Source organism: Lissotriton helveticus, chromosome 6 (genome assembly GCF_964261635.1).
Source record: "Lissotriton helveticus chromosome 6, aLisHel1.1, whole genome shotgun sequence".
NCBI lineage: Eukaryota > Metazoa > Chordata > Amphibia > Caudata > Salamandridae > Lissotriton > Lissotriton helveticus.
In genome coordinates this window covers 1935643767-1935657697 of record NC_136067.1, presented here as the reverse complement: position 1 = coordinate 1935657697, position 13931 = coordinate 1935643767, and the positions used below count along the sequence as shown (strand labels likewise).

At 48.2% G+C, this 13931-nt stretch overlaps 1 long non-coding RNA gene across 3 annotated transcripts in view; it reads left to right on the top strand.

The window, feature by feature from the left end:
• Nucleotides 1–13931, top strand: part of LOC144761966 (uncharacterized) — a 248625-nt gene that overhangs the window by 19765 nt on the left and 214929 nt on the right. For all 3 annotated transcript variants that reach the window (XR_013595984.1, XR_013595986.1, XR_013595985.1), the window contains exon 2: nt 10425–10501. This is a non-coding gene — a long non-coding RNA (uncharacterized LOC144761966). The remainder of the gene's footprint in view (nt 1–10424; nt 10502–13931) is intronic.

Sequence of the window (13931 nt, the reverse complement as noted above, 5' to 3'; positions counted from 1 at the left end):
CTCTTATCGTAACATTCTGAGCCCAGTAACAACTGTATGCCATGGAACCCCTGAAAAATTTCCCAAACAGAGGTGCCTTTTAAATACACTTGCATGTAGGTAACTCTGTGTTTCTATGAGGCTAGCGAATCCAACTCCATTTTTTGAGGTATGTAGCACTTGAGTAAAAATATGCCCCTAGCTTATCAAAAGTCAACTCGCATGTACCAGACAGGTTACCGAATTCGTATATGCCAATGTACGGTCTTTCCATCACATGCCTCTAACAGCCCACGGATGGTGGTATCATACGGCTATGTACAACTTTGTTTCCAAAAATATGGCTACTGCAGTTTCTTCATCTTATATGGCCAGATTCTTCCATCAGATGTTTGATGCATCCTATAAAATAAGGTATAGACATCACTGTGCGGTCTCATTTCGGCATGTGTACACAAAGGACTCTCATGGTTACCCAGAAGCATCTTTGGGGACTCACCAACTCGCCAAAGAAACATACAGGTACCAATAGGTGGCCAACCACCTGCATCCATCAGCTTCTAGAGACAGCGCTTAGAGACCCCGGTGGTTATAGCGCGCTATACAAATTAAATAAATAAATATTCTTGGGCACACCAGGGGTACCCACAAGTAGTGTTGAACAAAAAGATTATCTAACAGTCAAGCAAAAAGTGCCTCTTTTATTTCAAATGTGCTCTGTAGGCACCCTAGAAAAAAATGGAAGGATTTCTAGCTTCCCCATAGAAATAATCCTTTGTTCGGACAGCCAGCATCTCCCTACACCACAAATGGCGGTTCACTGTGGGGAATCCACAGGAATTCAGAATGCATACAGTAACTAATCAGAATTGTCCTAACACACGAATCCTTTCAACCAATCAGACCCATGTAGTAGGAGTACTCTGATTGGCTACTCCCAGACAGAGCAGTCCATACACAAAATATTTACAAACCAATTTACAACTCACAAGGACTCTATATGCCCTCAATGGAACCTATTGGACCTACTGAAAGCCACAGCCTGCACTTATTGCATTACATTTCATGCAGCTGTAGCGCTCCAAAACTAGCATTATCTGCGCCTTTGTGTATCCCAAGCAATGCACTTCCCCACGACGATGCAAATGCAGTGCTACTTTTATGTCAAACTGCATGCTTGGTGGTAGCCAAGGATGCTGTCTGTGGGTTGTTAAGTGAGCAGTCCATTCTCTCTCAGAAAAAAATGCATTGCAGGGTTTTTTGTAAAAACAAAGTTTATTTGTCAAATAACACATACAAAGCAGACCTCTGCGTCCCAGAAACTTCTGCAGAATAACCATACATCAGTCTGACTTTGACTATTTTCATGGGCAAAACAGGAAAAAATGAAGAGCAATACAAATGAAATATCAACAAAAGAACCATAACCCCACGGACCCCCTCCTCCCCCCATCGCAATAAAGTCCACTCCAGAACAGTATGGCTAAATCAAAAACATCGGCCATATGGACATAATCTGTCATCCCCCAAGAGGCAACATTCTGTGTCAATTAGGTAAAAAGTTAAGCCGGGTGCAGGTGTCTGGCCAGCGGAACAGGCTCCAACTCCAAACCACGGTAGTCTGCCCTGCGCCTCCAAATTTAAAAGTGTTTGTGTGGACACCCTCTGGCCACAAAGATGGGAATCTCCAAACCCATACTGGAGTCTAGGGCTTGTTTCCATGCAGACACTGAGGGCGCTACCGATGCCTTCCAGGCCCATGCGATATCTCTTTTAGCTAGGGTAAATCCCAGGACCGTTTGTATATATTGCCCCTAATCTATAACGTGTAGGAGTACTAGCTTTGGCCGGCAGGGGAGGTCCCACCCCAACACCTCAGAGAGGCAGGCCATAACCCCCGGCAAAAGTGTGCTATAGCAGAGCATCGCCAAACTGTATGCAGCAGTGTACCCTCCTCATGCTCACATCTGAGACACCGGAGAAGCCACCAGACCTGCTCTCCACAGCCTAACCCTGTGTCACGGGGGCCTGGCCAGACCGGGGCGGGGTGAGGACTTTAATGAGTGTTCCTTTCCACCCCGTCCACAGGACCAGTACGGCCCATTTAACTCGGCCTGGGCTTCCCTGGGGGGCAGAGGTATCCCCCCTGTGACATCAGCAGCCGTCAGCCAATCGGGTACGAAGGAGGTGGACAAAAGACCAAAGCAGGAAGACAGCGGCGCGACAACCGGTGGAGTAACTGGCGCTTGGACGTTGAAGCCAAGAGACGACCCCCCGAGACGAACAGGAAGACGGAGGAAGAAACCGAATACCTTGGAACCCGGAGGACCGAGAAGCCAGGAGGCCAACGACACCGCGATTCGCCCCGCCACACCTCAGGAGAAGTGTGGCTGGACAAGGTACGGGACCGCATACTGAGGTTCGCATTTCCACGGGGAGGGACTGGGTAGGAGTCGTTGAGAGAGGTCACGGGACTGTCTGTGTTTTTGCTTTTCTTCTTATACACTCCCGCTTCATTCTGGCAGTGTTCGTTCTAGTATAGACATGGTGGTAGTCCCCGGTGAACCCTCACACCCCGACCCCTCTCTCCACACTTATAGACTGGACACGAAAGTAACCCTGTGGCATCTGTTCTTTTGTTTTATTTCCCTTGGGTTGTTGCCCGAGCAAACGTCGGGGAATACTTGGCTTGAGGCACCGAAGCTGTGTGTGTAATACCAGGACTGGGCGAAAACGCCTAGAATGCAGAAAACCGGAACAACAAGATTCTTCCACCCTAATACATCCAATGGATGTTTTGCATTTGTTTTGATTAAGAAAAAACGAACTCAAACAGACTTCAGTGGTCTAGAACTCGTTCTCTTTCCCTCCCTCCCCCCCCCCCTACTCACTCCCCGGTAAAGTAAACCCGGTGAAGGTACTTGAACTGGATAAGGCATAGGCTTATGGCAATGGCCGCCACATGCGGGAAGCCCAAACCCTCTGTCCAGTCCTCCTCCTCTAGGGGACCCACATCACCCTACCAATCCTTCCTAATGTGCTGCAGCATATGGGAGCAGTGGGTGACCAGGGACTGGTAGATTCTGGAAGTCTTATCGTCGTGGAGATCCCCCATGAACACCTTCGGCTCTACTGGGCTAAACTCAGCCAATGTTTCCAAGCCCTCCAAACTAGGGGAGATGGCATCTCTGAACTGCAGATATTTCAAAAATTGGGTTTGGGGAATTAGGAAATCTTTTTGTAAATCCTGGAAGGATTTCAGGACAGGCCCCTGCATGACATCTCCCAGGGTATAAATGCCGATCGATATTGCCCCACTCACGAAATCCAGGTAGGGCAGCCAGCTGTGGCAGACGCCCGTTGTGCCAAAGAGGGGTCTCCCGGGTCAACTTATTCCAGCAGCCCATCCTCCGTAGCGCCTGCCACCAGATCTGAAAGAAAATCCTCATGGCAGGGAGCCGCGCAACCATGCAGAATAAAGAATTGTGTGTAGAGTATGTTTCCCCCATGCACCTCCGTTCGACAGCGTACACTGGGTCAGTCCTATCCCCATACCACCATTCATTGAGGACTAGCAGGTGGGAGGCGATATAGTACGATAAAATATCAGATGTCGCTAGCCCCCCCACAGTATGTGAACTGAAAACGGGTCCGTAGGGCCACCCTTGCCACTCTACCATCCCATAAGAACTGTCCTAGGGCTGCATTAACCTGTCTGAACCATCTGGGAAGGATCGTATTTGGGTGATTTTGCAATTGATAAAGCAAGCGCGGGAGCAAGACAATCTTCAAGATTCCGACCGGCCATATATATCGACAGGGGCATATGGAACCAAGTTTTAATGTTCTCCCGCACGCGATCCCATACAGGAGCCAAATTTCTATCCCAAGATGTAGTAGGGGAGTCTGATAAGAACACTCCCAGATATTCCATCCCCCCAGACACCACCTGCACGGAGGATGCCCACGAACCAAGGCCCCCCCCTCATCACCCAGAACCCAGAGGGTAGATTTTCGAGGGTTCATGTAAAGGCCGGAGGTCTCCCCAAAAATCTGCATGATGCCAAGCAGTCTCGGTCCCGTCCTATCTAAATTGGTGAGAAAGAACAGCACCTCATCGGCGTATAGGGCAATACGATCCAATAGGTTGTGGGCCTATTTAAGACCAGGGCAGCAAGGGGCTCCATAGCTAGGGCGAACAGGTAGGGGGACAGTGGACAACCCTGCCTGGTGCCTCGTCCCATAGAGAACGTGGAGGAGACAGAGCCTGCCATGTGCACAGACGCAGTGAGGTCCATGTGGAGCAAGGCTCCAATCTCTAGGCAGACAACCTCGCTCGCTGGCCTCCTCCACCAAACCACGATAGTGGGGTCCTAGCTGCAAGAAATATCGTTTATAGAATTCGCATGGAAAGCCATTCGGTCCGGGGGCCTTTCCAGGGTTCATGCCCCTAAGCACGGCACCCAGTTCCTTCTCTGTGAGCTCCCTATCCCTACTAATTTTGCCCAAAAGGGCCTTAGGTGGGAGGTCATCTAAGAAGCGGCATATCACTCCTGCAGGTGTACATTCTTTGGGGACATAAAGTTCTACAAAATGTGTATCAAAGCTATCGGCAATAGCAGGGGAGTGTGTAAGGGGCATCCTGTCCGGGCCCAAGACACCTGGAGGGCCTGGGGGTATAGCGTCCCCTGACACGGTCTATGCAGCAGCTTGCTAGATTTATCTCCTCACTGGTAGATCCTGCTTCGGGTCGCCAACCACGCCTGGTGTGCCTCATTTAACAGGAGATGCGAATAACCCTGCTGTGCCAGCAGTAACTGGCAACGAACCTGCTTACCCCCGTCGCCTATACTACGCGCTTCCAGCTCAAGAATCTCAGCCTCTGCACGTACTAGGGACTCTGTGCACTCTGCTAGCCGCCGCACAGTAGGAAATATCCACACCACTTAGTGGGGGCTTCATTGCTTCCCATATAGATTCTTCCCCATCCACCGAGCCTATGTTAAGTATTGATCGATAGCCCCTTCCAAATGCTCCCTGTAGTCATCCTTCTGGAGGTTCCAGACCAAGAGGCGCCACCGAAAAGGCTGGTGCGCCCGACCCGTCCGCAATGTGAGGGCCACTGGCAAGTGGTCCGAGAGCCCTCGTGGAAGGAAATCGGCTGCCACCACCCTTCCCTCTGCCACCCAGAGGACAAATATATAATCGAGGTGGGAGTAGGTGTCGTGAACCGCTGAAAGGTATGTGTATCCCTGTGCCATGCCCTCTGCGCCAATGGTCCACCCAATCGAGGCCCATCACCAGGGAGTGAAATTTGGTGGGTTGCCGGACATCCACGGAGCCCCCGGGCCTCCATCGCTCCCTGGCCTCCTCCATCGCTCCCTGGCCTCCTCCATCACATTGTTCCTATCCCCTCTCACAACTGCCATGCCATCTGGTATATACGCCCAACAGGTCATGAGTCTCTCTACCAAACCCCAGGACAAAGGCGGGGGGGCGTATATAATCCCGAATACCATAGTTTCTTCACCCACCGTACCCTGTAAGAACAAATATAACACCGCAGCGGCCCACGTCGCGAGTCGAGACTCGGCAGGAAAGCGCAGCTCCGGCTTGTGCCACTCGCGGGGAGAAAATTCCATCAGTGCATTCTCCGGTGGATTTACCACTTCCTCCAGAAATGCTAGGTTGTTCTGCCTTTGCTCATGATTAGATGGCTTTCTTATCAATCATAGGTCCCTGCTTCATATGGAGTGTCTTCCTTTCTTTTCTGCGTTTGACCCTCCTGTGGAGGATAGCTTGTTTTCCTTTGTGTTTAACCCCTTCCATGCTTATGATGAGCCCAGCTCGTCATGAGGCACAGTGGAGCTGTGCTCATGAAGAGCTGGGCTCGTCATAATGGCCGCGGCACTCCCACGCGTAATTGATTCCCCACCTGTGCGGGAGAATCAATCAGTGGGCGGAGTCTGGACGAGCCTAGCTCGTCATGAGCACAGCTCCACTGTGCCTCATGACGAGCTGGGCTCGTCACTAGCGCCGCGGGCCTCCCCCACCCCCCCGGCGAAGGGGTTAATTGGCTAGGGGGTAGCGTTCTACTGCTGATGTTAGGGTTATGCTTTTTTTGTTCATTATCATTACTTGTTTAGTGCTCAACTGGAGGTCATTTCATGGAGCTCAAAGCAAACTTTCACACTTTATTTTGCCTCTCTGACTCCTCCCACATCTCCCCACTCACCCTCACTCCTGATGCTTCTTCGTAGTCTACAAGGAGTTAGATGGCGGCCTTGGTTTTGCCCCTTCTCAATGTACCTGATACTTTCTTCGTAGTATGCGGAGTACATGATGACAGCCTTGGTGATGCCCTCATGTTGTCCCGCTGCCCTATCTAATGTTGCTCCTCTCTATGGTGGGAGCTTCTATTGGTTTTGCTAGTGCCGGAAGCTTTTATTTTTCACTGGCAATGCCAACCAACAATGTTAAAAGTTTAGAAAGTAATGTATGAAAACATTGTTTTCTATACATTCAAGGTGGGATGCGTTACTATGTCAGGCAAAGAGTGCTGATGCAGTGCAACGGCCCTTGACAGTATAGAAAACAATGTTTTAATACATCGTTTTCTATACTTTTAACGTTGTTGGTTAAGCATTGGTAAAGCCAATCACATCTTTCCCTCAGCAGTGACAAAGCTAAACCGACTGCCTTTGCTAGGGCCTGTTTCTTTTTAGTCGGTACTTAGATTTTGGTATTGGAATATTGTAGCTCTTGAAAAGGCTAATGCTGTTGACAGCACACTGGAACTTATACCTCAATCTTTTAGTAAAGTTTACAAAGATTTTTCCCCATTGGCCATATGGAACTTTGTTGATAGATTTGAAGCACTGGAAGCAAGAAGACAACAACAATACATGTGACTCCACAATAAGGACCAGGAATCACTAAGTATGGGTAAATGGAATTTATTTTCGGCTATTAATCAATCCAGTATCTAAGCGGAACAAAAATAAGTCCAAGAGACTGCAGATAAGTTGAAATATCTCAGTAAATTGAATTGTAATAAAATAAGATACAGAATAGTAATAGCCACTACAATGAAGAAGCAAAAAAGCAAACCGATGTTCCATAAAGAAGTTCCTTTCTCTCTTTCAAACATATATGGACTAAAGGAACATCTACCAAGTACATCTTATTACAGAGCATAGAAGTTGTCAGCATGATGTGGACTTCTATAGACGTCTTAGAAAAGGAAATAAGTGTTTAGCTTAAAGCTTAACACTTTCAAGAATAGGACAAGCAGAGAGGTATGTCCCTCTCCAAGTCTAAAGGGAGTCTGCCGTTCTGAATGTGAGTACACCAGATAAAATAATAGGAGATTCAGAAACATACTTATTTCCTTTTAGGAACCAACCAAATTGTTGCTCGAGAGGAGCCACTGCAACATCCCTTGAGTTTCCCATTGCATCGAAACTTGGACTGTGATCCGCAACCTTGAACATCCCTCCATCCTGGTACATGATGAACAGAAGGTCTCTTTCGACCATTACATTTCCACATTCACTACCAAGTTTTTCCCCTCCAGGCCTCACTATTAACAATCTAAAAAAAACAATTCACCTTTCTATAACTAATGGAAAGCATGATAATGCACTTGCAAAAAGAAAGAAAAAAATTCTGGCAAGGCTAAATGCATTTCACTTGAGGTCTGTAGTCAGGCGAAGTTAATTCAGCCGTTAATATGAACTTCGTATACATACACAAATATAATTTCAAGAATAAGTGTAAAACACTAGTAAAAGAGTACATGATTATATGTTTCCACTAAACATTAGTACACCCGTTTATAGATCTGTAATTCCTATAATAAAGTTCATTAATACAGTTAAATGCTTCACACATGTTAGTTATGAGTATATAATTGCATAGTTCTGGTCAATAAAGGGTTGAGCCTAAATTATGCTGCTTCACTGTCAACTATGAGTAGGAATTGCTACCGCTGCTTGACCGTAGGTAACTCTGGCCACTGATCTCACGCCGGGCCAGCATTAACCCCTTCGGGGCTGATGACGAGCTGGGCTCGTCATGGCGTAGCCTCCTCGCACGCTCATGACGAGCCCAGCTCGTCATGAGCCCCACCCTCGGGGGAAGCGCCAGCGCTCCCTCCGAGTCTGCCTGATTTTTTTTGTTTTTGCGGGGATGGCAGGGGAAGACCTTCCCCTGCCTCCCCCCGCCCTCCCCGCCCACGTCATCAATGACGTCAGCGCGCGAGGCGCGCTGACGTCACCGGAGGCTTCCTTTGTTTACAGACGCGCAGGGAAGCCATTTGCTTCCTGCGCGTCGTTGCACAAAGAGGTTAGTTTTGCGGCTGGGGCGGGGGGGATTGTGATGCAACTTGCATCGAGGGAAAGGAAAGGGTTTTCCTTTCCCTCTGTGGCATTTTAGAGGTTTCCTGCTGCACGAGCTGTCCATCATAGTGCTTGGTGTATGCACGAAACATGTCGACGATAGGAGTTGATAGGTACATCTGGACACATTACGTTTAGGGCAGCCTATCTTTCCACCCCGTTTATTACCACCTAGAGGCAAGAATAAAGTTTATTGTAAACCTACTGGGCAGGTATTTCACACATCACATACACATGCACCACACATAGTCTAATAAAGTGCTCCTACGTAACTTTCGCAAGTCGCAGCACGCCCCAGCCCGTAGAGGACTGGGATGGCCCCAATGATGAAGCATGTCACCGTGGGGCAACCCTGGTGAGTGAGGGGACACCTAAAAGAGGAGCATTTCTCCCCTTTTTTGTACACAATACCATATTTTCACAATCGACCCCAGTGTGTGTTGGTTGTTATCTGAATAAACTAGCAAGGCTCTTAGGTATCTGGAAACAGAGACCATTTGTTCATCATAGTGGGAAGTTCACAAATGTTTTTGGGCTGATGATTGCTTTCCTGAGTTTGTGCTGCAACTCGAGCCCCATCTTTGTTTCCAGTGTCCATGTGTGCGTTACTATGCAATTGCACAGATGTGCGCAGGGGTCCCTTGTGTGAGCTGTGAATCATAGTGGGAAGGTCACAAATGTTTTTGGGCTGATGAATGTTTTCCTGAATTTGTGCTGCAACTCGAGCGCTTGCTTTGTCTCCAGTGTCCGTGTGTGTTACTATGCCATCGCACCAATGTGTGCACAGGTCCCTTGAGTGAGCTGTCCATCATAGTGGGTAAATTTAGGAAAGATGGTGCACTCCGCTAGTTGGTGGGCGTTGCCAATAGGGGATCTTCTGTGTGAGTTCACATGCATCTTATGTGTATAAATGGTCAGAGACTGTTGAGAGCAGCAGATGGGGAGAAAGAAGCTCCTGGTCATAGGAACTGTTTTAGAATTGCGGTAAGCAACAAACTGCAATGATGGACCCTTCCTAGAGTCAGCACCTGACTAACTTTCTCCCAAAAATATTCGATATCCCTTAAATTAATGAAGGGGATTGTGTGCACACTGAATGGCACCCATCATCACTGTGCCGATTCCCCAAGGAATTTTAGTACAATAAAAAAACAACCGCAAAGGTGCACCACAACAAATAAGATAATAAGTGCAAAAAGTATTTAAGCACAATAAAGAAATATAACATGAAGAAATGTTGTTAGTCTTCTTTTAATCTTTAATTTTCAATTTGCAGTGAAATATAAACAGCCTGTTTATATTTCACTGCAAATTGAAAATTAAAGATTAAAAGAAGACTAACAACATTTCTTCATGTTATATTTCTTTATTGTGCTTAAATACTTTTTGCACTTATTATCTTATTTGTTGTGGTGCACCTTTGCGGTTGTTTTTTTATTGTTTTAGGATTGCGCTTGTGAAAATCAAGGATGCAAGTGCCTCTGTCCAGCATCGCAGTTAACCACAGTAATTCTGTTGTCCCCCTCCCCATGAGAATCCCTGATGATGTCAGCGCGCACAGCACGCGCCAACATCTTCAGGGATTCCCAGGCGGTCGGGAAGCCATTTGCTTCCTGCGCCTGGAGGTGTTAGGTTGGTTTTGAGATATTTGGGGGGGTTTGCAAAGAGGCATCAGGGGAGAGGTAAGTGATTTTCCTCTCTTCTGATGTCTCTTTGCAGGGCATTTCTGGCTCACGGTCGCGCACAGCATTGCGATTGTGCGGTGGAAATGCCCCCACTAGCACCAGGGATTTTATTTTAGATTGTAGGAAGTGACCCATTGTGCAAGGGTCGCTTTCAGGTGGGTCGGATTTTAAATTTAGATTTTCTGGCCTCCCCCCCCCGGTGGGCAAATCAACCCGTACTTTTGTCCGTTTTGCCCTTTTTGATGGCCCATCTGTGTGGATGTGATTTTGGGGGTAAATTTGTGTATTGTTTATTCATTTGTTATGTTGTTTGTGAAATGTAGTATTAAATTATTTTTTTTCTTCTTTGTTTTTGATCCAGGCTTTTGCTGTTTGTATTGGTGTAGGTTGTGGTTCGGTTAATGCTGGTTTTGCAGCTTGTGTAGTTGCATGTGCTTGGTAAGTAAATGTTTTTTGTACTATTTTTCCTAGATAAATGTGTTGTTATGAAAAGTGAAGTTATTGCTGTTTGTGTGGCTTTGTGTTTCTTGATTGTTAACTTTTTTTAGGTTTCGAAACCTGGCGAGGGGCGAAGCCACTCCCAGATCGAAATCTATTGTTTTTAATAGTGAGGTTAGGACAGCCTCTGTTTCCAATTGGCTAGCTCCATAAATGGAGACTAGCCATTGGGAGACAGAGGCTGTCAATCGCGCTTTCTCACGAAAACGCGATTCGGGGGCGTTTCTGGTGCTTTTTTTAAGCCCCGCCCCTTTGTCCCGGGCCGCGCTGCGATTGGCTGCCGGCCCGGGACACCCCCGTGACGTCATTCCTGGGCCGCGCTGTGATTGGCTGCCGGCCGGGAAACCCCCGTGACGTCAGCCAATCACAGCGCGGCCCGGGACCTGACTTGTTTTAACAATGACGCTGGCTCATTATTCAGGCGAAGAGAATGCCTTTCCTGAAGAAATAATCTCGTTTTTAATTCCGTGCGACCAGGGCCGGCCCTAGGCATGTGCAAACTGTGCAACTGCACAGGGCCGCCAAACCCCAGGGGCCGCCACGACAAGGATCGGATCGGATCCACGACGAGGAGGATCAATGATCTCGTGGCACTGGCGGCCCCCTTGGCAGGATTTGGCGGCCTCCCGGCTTCCAATACTAAGTTCCGACGACGACATGAGTAGTTCCGAATCCAATCCAAGCCCTGACAGTCAGGACGAGTCACCCCCCTTCTCCCGAGTCCCTTTAACTTCCCTGGCTCTGCCCGCACCGACCTCGTTCGACGTTCCTGATTGGGCAGCAGGCCGCCGGGGTGTTTCAAATCATGACTGTCACCCGGCTGGCTCAGCTGGCACGCACAGACGCCGGAAACCAGCCAGGATAGAGTGATCTGCGCGGCTGCGCAGACTCAACCTAACCCTGCTTCCCCGCGACGTGCGTAACTTGTGGTGGCGTGGCGTATGTCGTACACTAGTACTCCAGCTCCTCGACGTAGTACTCTCTCTCTGCAGCCGCTGCCAGCCATTATTTGGTGGTCGTCGAGTCTGTCGGACAAAAGCGGAGCCTGAGTGAGCTCAGACTAGTGACTGAGAGAGAATAAAGTGAAGAAGAACCCACCTGCCGGGTAAGGGCAGATCCATTCTCCGTGATCTCTCAATGATGATATTTATTTTCTGCAGCAGCAGTGCTTGTGGGTACAGTAATCACCGCGTCACATGTGGCATTGGCAAGCAAGCGATTAATGAAGATAGGTTTCCGTTTAGCCAATACTGCAGCCGCCGTGTTTTGCCGCAATGCGTAGTATACACCGAACCCAACTTTTCCCAGCAGGCCCCATAAACAGTGCCCAGTCTAGTAGAGAACCCTTAGTGACATAAGGCACTCCCGATAAAAATAGACCCGGTTAAAAGGGGTAGAAAGGTCTCTGTGCAAGATTTGGAGGGGGACACATGAACAGAGAACGGGGCTCTCCAAGAATATGCAGTCGGCTCCACACTGCTTGTACGCATAAACCGCCCCATGTCTTGAAATCCAGACTGCGTGCACTCTGTGCATGTGTATGCATACGGGTCCCCAAGTGCATGCATGTGGTCTCAGGGCTAGACTGCAGACTTTGGAGCTGGGACACCAAGGTTCGAGCCTCGGGGCGACTCCACGCCCTGTGATTCTGCAAATCTTTAATCTCCCCGTGCCTACCAAATTTGAAGGCAGCGCCTCCTCGTGGCGTGTGCCGAGGGCCACTGACAGGGAGATACCTGCGCCGAGATTCCCGCCTCCTTGAGAACCAGCTGGAAGCGTGTCCGTGACCGTGATGAAATAAACAAGAGCGACCAGTCTGCACGAGCAGACCCTGCCGTGACGAGGGGGGCCACTGAATAACTCAACAATATCCGGTGGGTTGGTCTGGCCGTGGGTCTGTCCGGTCTGCAGAAAGCATGAGTGACCCTGCCTGGGAGCGGGGCTGCGGCCTCAGGTTTCAATATGTAATTGCATGCATTAGGAGTGACTCACACGGAAGCCCAGCCTGGTTCCGCGGTGTAAGGCTCTGTGAGCCCCCACTGTCACTCACACCCCATCCGCTCCCAGGCTCTCCTGCAAGGTGATGTTAAAATATAGGGCCACTGACACAAATCGGGGATGCAGCTGAACTGGGCACACACTTCCCTATACAAATAAAGACCGGTGCATAGCATTGAAAAATAAGCTCGGTGTTTATAACAGAGATTAAATGACTAATGTGTTGAACAATTTTATAGAGCAATTGAGTTATATTGTATGATAAATTCTTCAGCAGTGCGCGCTGCATCCAAGTTACAACTAGTATTTGGTTCACTAGAGAGATTACTTGTACGCATGTTTGGCAGCACACGAGTCAGGGTCGCGCGCAGTAGTTGTGTACTTCTGTTTTAAAACAATAGAAAGTAGAATTTAGTAGGCAAGGTGTCCACAATACATTCATATTTAGCCCCACACACGTGCCAGGTTCTTTCTTAGTTCATTAAAAGCGTGTTTTCTCAGATGTCTTAAATCCTCGGCCTCTTCCCTCCTCCTCCTTGGGCAGCCAGAGTGCATTTTCCTTAGTTTAGTCATTTCACTCCTACATTTTCAGTTTCTTCGTAAATCTAACAAGAAGTGCTCTTGTTTTATTGGTTTCCTTTATGGTTTTCTACAGCGGTTTGCGTTAACATGTTGGAATTCAAAACAGTCGACAATCAAATTTTTTGTAATCAAGTTACGGAAAGGTATTCAGTTCAAAATGTTCCGCCTGATGCTAGGAACTGATGAAATGTTCTCTCAAAATAAACCAAGAAACAAGTCTTTTAAAACGTCTTAGAGCAACCCTGAGCACAAGTGGCATTTCCAGGTGGCGGCCAGGATGCTTGTATCCGGTTCAGGGACGACCTGGCTCGGCAGTTCAGGCTGGATTGTTCCCATGAGGCACAGGGTCAAGACTGATTTGCGTATAATTGGGTCTGAACTGAGGTGGCTAAGTGAGCTAAAGAATGATGATGGATTCAACCCAGATCTGTGAGTGGGGGTGTCTGAAAAGTTTCAGTTCTCCGTCCATCCTCTCCTTGTGTTTGCTCTGGATTTGTATTGTGCCCATTCTGTATGACGTATAAAAGAAAACTACATGTCCCATCGCAATAAACGTGTTCAAGGATAAAAAGTTATCCACAGAAAGTGCTACAAATGACATGAACGTATTAGGCAGTAACTTCCCATGAGGGCTGGGGTATCCTCTTTTGATAACGCATAGGTCTCAAATGACAGGACTTGCGTGGTGACTTAGCGATGCTTGCTGTGCTCTTGCATTGCACTGTAGGTAGGGTCCTAGGCTCTGATAGTTTTGGGCTACTGCAAGTATTGTCTAGAGTTTGAGTTGTCA